Below are 7,091 nucleotides of genomic sequence, written 5' to 3'. Positions count from 1 at the left end.
CTAACTAAAGATGCAAACTTAGTGTGGAGGTCAGAATCTTTTCTAAGGTTGTACATACCTTCACTAGATGTATGAGTTTGAGTTTATTATGGTCTTTATCTTCAAAAGTTCCATTGCACATCAATTTAACCATTTACCTATCTATAGGTGTTAACCCTTCATTAAAAATGTGAAACCAATCTTCATGTTTCAAAACCATGATAAGGGAAAATATTAAGCAAGTCTCGATACCTATCCCAACATTGGTATAATATTTCTCCTAGTTTTTGATTGAAAGTAGTAATTTTTTTTTTTGAAAGAGTTTGTTCTGTGAGAAGGGAAAAACTTTAAAAATTATTGTTGCATTTCATTCCAAGGACGAATGGATCCTGGTTTCAAATTTTATAACCATGTTTTAGCTTTATCTTTTAATGAAAAAGGAAAAAGCTTTATTCTGATGGTATTCATGCTATAATTTGAGTTCTGAATCGACAGCGACGCAGTTTGGCTGCTGATTTCTAAATCGGCAGAAACGCAATTTCAAGCTGTCGATTTCTGAATTGCTAGTAATGTAGTTTTGGGCTGCTGATTCCTGAATCGGCAGCGACACAGTTTGAGGCTACCGATTTCAGAATCGACAGTGACGTAAAAAAAGGATTTAGTATGGGACCGACTTATCCTAGGGGGGAGAAGGGGAGTGGAAATCAACTCAAGTATAACCCAAAAGGGGGATTAGGGTAGCCTTGGTCCAATATCTAAACACCCTGATTAGTACTTAAAAGTGCATTTTTATCATGGTTTTATATCATCATTTTGCACTTGAAGTATCAATAACTCCTTAACTAAAACATGTTTTATAATAATATATCTAATAACCTAAGATACCTTTAATTTGTGGTAAATATTCATTTTAAATACAGACCTATCACATAAATAAAAGGATTGATTGATGACTTGAAGAACTTAAATTGCAAGGATAAAGAGATGGCCAAACTTAGAAAAGAGATGTCGGTGCAATCCAAACCGGAACACTGTTCGGTAATTGGGTCATATCTGGAGCTACAGATCTCAGATTTAGGTCCAATTTATATGGATGGAAAGGTAAGACATAGGCCTACAACTTTCATATGGAGCCCAAGATCTAAAAAGGCCATTATCAAGTCCAAATTGTAGCAACAACAAAGAAGCCCGAATCTGTCTTCCAGCCCGAGCACTGTTCGGTATTTTGGCCATATCTGGAGTTCTAGAAGTCCAAATGAGCTGAATTTTTTACACAAGAAAGCTGAGACAATTGCCTACAACTTTCATGTTTGCAACTGGCTCCAATTTTGACGTTATCAATGACGTTTTGGGCAGACAAGAGAAGATAAAGATTGTCACCAAGTCAAAAGTTGGCCACCCACTTATCAATTAGTCATCAAATCAATAGTTCCCAATTTTGGCCTATAAAAGGAGACATTTGCCATGCATTTAGGCATCTTGGTGTTCAGATCAAGATCATGCTCTTCCTTTCTCTCTTTGTATTTTTTATGCTTTGTTTTCATTAATATTAAGTTTATGCCTTTCATTTCCTTTCCTTTACTTAGTTAACTTTTATGTTCTTATTTTGTTTATCTATTTTGCTTTCTTTCATTATGTCTAGCTAAGTTAATTATGTCAAGGTGAAAAGGTTACACTAATGGTGTAAGAATAAGTATAATGTAAACTTAATATGGACCTTAATGTTTGATACTAACATGTTTTATATTTGTTATCTTGTTCACTCTTTAATACTTTGCTTGTTAAATGACTAATCTTGATTTATGTTGTATAATTATTGTTATTATTGTTATTACTATTATTATTGTTGTTGTTCTTATTATTATTGTTGTTGTACTATTGTTGTTTATAATTTGTACAATTAACCTCCCTGTGGTTCGACCCCGGTCTTGTCGGGTTATTTATTATTTCGACACTCCTGCACTTGGGAGAAGACATCAATATTTTAGTCTTGTCACACCCCCCGTTTTGCTTTTAGGAGGGGTATAAATATAGCAAGGGGAGAGAGAGGGGGACACCCTCCCTAAAAAAATGAGCTGCATGCTCTTGTCCCCTTCCCTCCCCCCAAAAATAAGATGCTTGTCCCCTTCCCTCTTCCCCTTTCCAAGGAAAGAACTTGACCAAACCCTAGCTTTAAATGCCCTCCTTAGGTGTGAGAGAAAGAAGGGAGAGCTTGACAGGAGGCTAGATAGCTGCAAACATGAAGGGAGTAGAGGCCTAAAATCAGTGGGAAACTAACAAGAGGAGGAGGAAAACCGAAAGAGAGGAAGAGGAAGAGGAAGAAGTAATCAGGAGTAGAAGGGGAGAAATATTGTCAAACCCCTCCCAAAAATGCTAAATCCGTGAGGTATGAACCATGTCTTTCTCCACCTATTCTTAAGGTCTTGAAATCAAAAGGAAGAAGAAAACTATGGATGCATGGCCTAGGAACTTTACTCCATAAACTATAGATACATGCCCTAGGAACTTTACTCCATTTGTTATGGAGAGAACTAAGCTGAAAGGAGGGATAAAAACGGGGCTGGTAGGGGGACCTAATTCCAAAATATTTAACAAAAGATTATATGCTGAAATTAATGGTTTCAATATATGTGTTATACTGGAATTTATTGAAAGATTATATGCTGGAATTGATGGTTTCAACGTGTGTGCTATGCTGGAACTTAGTGATAGTTTATGTTTTGGGGTTGTTATAGCATGTGTGGTGTGTGTTCATGCCGAAATGTGTGTTTTGCAGCGAAATTGTGATTTGCTGCTGAGGTTGAGTTGTTTGCAGCAAAATTGTGATTTGCTGCTGAAACTGAGTTGTCTGCAGCGAATTAGCATTCACTGCAGAAATGTGTGTTCTGTAGTGAAACTGTGATTCACTACCGAAGTTGAGTTGTCTGCAGTGAAATTATGATTCGTTGCCGAATCTGAGTTGTCTGCAGTGAATTAACATTCGTTGCCGAAATGTGTGTTCTGAAGCGAATTTGTGATTCACTATCGAAGTTGAGTTGTTTGTATCAAAATTGTGATTCGCTGCCGAAATTGAGTTTCTGTAGCGATTTAGCATTCGCTGCCGAATTATGTGTCCTGCAACGAAATTATGATTTCCTGCTGAAACTGAGTTGGCTACAGCGAAGTAGCATTCACATGATTCCCTGCTGAAACTGAGTTGGCTACAGCGAAGTAGCATTCACTACTGAATTGCATGTTCTACAGCAAATTTGTGATTCGCTGTTGAAGTTGAGTTGGCTGTAGCAAATTTGTGATTTGCTGCCGAAATGAAGTTGTCTGCAGCGAAGTAACATTCACTGCCACAAAACTTGTTGGCTGTAGTGAACCAGTTTTCGCTATCGATTTCTACAATAGACCTTCTAGGCAGAAATGACTTAAATGCTAGTAACAACTTCATAGTATGATGGTGTAAAATGTGGAACACTTGAATATGAACATATGAACTCTTGAAATAAGTGTGGTAATGAATGTGAATTGAAGATACAAATGAATTGATTGTGATCATTAGTGTCTTAGGTGTTGTAGCCGGGATCGGACCATTGCCAGGACAAGGACAGATAACAAGTGGAGCAGGTAGGTGGTTTCCACCTTTTTCCCATTTTGATGTTTTTTTTTTAAATGATTCACTTGTGATGATATTTTGTTTAAATCCTTGTTGATAGAGGAAACGAAGAAGAAGAATTAAATTAAATTATTGATGTTTGTCAAAATGACTATGAAAAGTCGAACAAGTTCTTAATGAATGTTGAAACAATGGTAAAAATGTTAGAGTTCTAAAATGACCCATTTGAGATGAATATCTTATTGAGTTGTGATGAATATTAAACCAAATATGAGATGTTGTTTGGGGCTATTATGAATTTGGGCTGCTAATGAATGGTAGTATGAGCAGTACGAAGGATCTACTATTGTATTTTATTGAATGTAATGGTGATGAATGATTGTATGAGTATTATGAAAGATCTACTATCGTAATGTATTGATGGTTAATTACCATGAATGGTGGTGTGAGTATTACAGGGGATTTATTGTTGTGTTGCATTGAACATTAACTGTCATGAATAGTTGGATGAGTGACACAAAGGGTATTGTTATGTTATATTGAATGTTAAACTATTATGGAATGTTTGGTTCTGCATTACAAAGGATCTATCATCGTGTTGCTGAATGATAAACTATTAGAAAATGGTGGTAAGAGTACCATGAAGGGTCTGCTATTATAATGCAAGGAATGTCAAATTGTCATGAATTGTTTGATGAAACGATAATTAGCTTTGGCGACATCTGAATTAGAAAATGAATGATTAGCTTCGGCTAGTGGCATCTGAAGGGATGACCGGGACAAATGATTGATTAGCTTCGACTAATGGCATCCGAATGGATGATCGAGACAAATGATTGATTAGCTTCTGTTAATGGCATCTGAAGGGATAATCGGGACAAATGATTGATTAGCTTCGACTAATGGCATCCGAATGGATGATCAGGACAAATGATTGATTAGCTTTTACTGATGGCATCCGAAGAGATGACCGGAATAAATGATTGATTAGCTTCGGCTAATGGCATCCGAATGGATGACCGGGACAAATGATTGATTAGCTTTTGCTAATGGCATCTCAAGGCATGAATGGATCAAATGATTGATTAGCTTTTGCTAATGGCATCCAAAGGGATGACCGGAATAAACGATTGATTAACTTCGGCTAATGGCATCCAAAGGGATGACCGGGTCAAAGGATTGATTAGCTTCTGCTAATGGCATCCAAAGGGATGACCAGGTCAAATAATTGATTAGCTTCTACTAATGGCATCCGAAGGAATAACCGGGTCAAATCATTGATTAGCTTTTGCTAATGGCATCCGAATAGATGACCGCAACAAATGATTAATTAGCTATGGCTAATGGCATCTGAATGGATGACCGAGGTACATGATTGATTAGCTTCGGCTAATGGCATCCTAAATGGATAATTAAGATGAATAAATGATTAGCTATAGTAATGGCACCATAGATGAAATATCAGAATGAATAAATGATTAGCTTTGGTAAATGGCATCTTAAAAGGATACGCGAGATGAAATAAGGATTAGCTATGGTAATGGCACCATAGATGAATTACCAAAATGAATAAATGATTACCTTCGAAAAATAGCATCCTAAATGAATAATTGAGATGCATAAATGACTAGCTTCAGTTAATCGCATTCTAAATGGATGATCGAAAAAAAAAAATATCAGTAGCTACGGCTAATAGCACCTTAGTGGATGATAGGATGAATAAATGATTGGTTTGAGCTAACGAACTCATAAGAGGATAATCAGATTTGAGTGTATGAGTTAGTTTTAAGAACTGAGGCGTTCATGTATACTACGTTTCGTATAGACTAAGTATATGAAAGGAATATAATACTTATGCTTTAAACATAGAAAACCATTAATTCAGCTAACGGTATTTAAGATGAATGATCGGGTTTGAGTACTGTGATTAGCCTCAGTAATTGATGAATTTTTAACAGTGGTATTTACATGAGTAAAGGAAAATTAAAGAATTATGCTTTTTGGTCCATGAATGAAATGTGACTTTAATCTTGTTTTATTATGTGTTCTTAAATTGTCTATAATGCTTAAAATTACCTTATGTTGTAACAGGGACATCATACCAATATAGCATGTAAAGAAATTCATTTCGTGGCTCGCATATTCTAAAAAGAATTATATACTCGCATATTATGGGTGAAATGAGTTCTGCATGAACGGACATGTAAATCACTCAATTGGTCATCCGATCCCTTTTGTAAAACTTAGTAATGAAATATTGAAATGGAATACGAACGAGAATGTAAAGTGTACGAATACTCATATGAGGTATTCATCTAATAAGGATGTCATGTTGTAAGAATTCATGCGGCCAGGATAACAAAAGTACTAATTGTGTAACTTGTTGTTTGACACACTTGTATGAACTTGTGATGATACGAGATTAGAACAAGAATGAGAATTTATTAATATGTCGATATGATATAATGTAAACCTAAAAGTATGGAAAAATAATATTATAGGCACGTGTATTGAAAAAATAAATAAATCCAGTGACTTTGGCCTTGAAAAGGCTGGGTCGTTACAAGTTATCTTATTCGAATAATGTTAATACTTATAAATGTTGTCAGGTATTCATGATTATATCCTATGTTAACAACAAATCAAGTTTTTTTCATAGCATAGGTGTAGGTTATACTATATGGTTGGGCTATGAAAGTGCCAAGTGTTATACAACATAAATCTAGATTAACTATTTAACAAGCAAAGTATTAAAAGTGAACAAGATAACAAATAAAAAACATGTTAGTATTAAACATTAAGGTCCATATTGAGTTTGCACTATACCTATTCTTACACCATTAGTGTAATCTTTTCACCTTAACATAATAAACTTAACTAAATATAATGAAAGAAGAGAAACATAAATAAACAAGATAAGAACATAAATAAGATATAAGTTAACTAAGTAAAGGAAAGGAAATGAAAAACATAAACAAGAGATTAAGGAAAATATAATTTAAACATTACATAAATATAAAGAGAAAGAGCAAGAACATGATTTTGATCTAAAAACCAAGTTGCCTAAATGCATGGCAAATGGCTCCTTTTACAGGCCAAAATTGGAAAGTATTGATTTGATGAGTAATTATTAAGTGGATGACCACATCTTCACTTAGTGACAATTCTTATCTTCTTGCCTGCCAAAAATATCATTGCTAACGTCAAAATTCGAATAAACTTGAATCATAAAAGTTCTAGGAAATTGTCTCAACTTTCTAGAAAAAAAAAAATTGAGGTCATTTAGACTTCTAGGACTCAAAATATGGGCTAAACACTGGATAGTGTCTGGGCTGTAGGACAGATTTAGATTTCTCTGTTATTGCAAAGATTTTGACTTTCAAACAGCAGAATTGAGTCATTCTTTTCATGAATGTTTTAGGTCTATGTCTTAACTTTCCATCCATATAGAGCAGACCTAAATCTAAGATCTACAGCTCTAGATATGATCCAATTACTAAACAGTGTTCCG

The sequence above is a fragment of the Populus euphratica genome, unplaced genomic scaffold, assembly GCF_000495115.2.
Source record: "Populus euphratica unplaced genomic scaffold, PopEup_1.0 scaffold941.1, whole genome shotgun sequence".
NCBI classification, from domain to species: domain Eukaryota; kingdom Viridiplantae; phylum Streptophyta; class Magnoliopsida; order Malpighiales; family Salicaceae; genus Populus; species Populus euphratica.
This window is presented reverse-complemented; position numbering follows the sequence as displayed.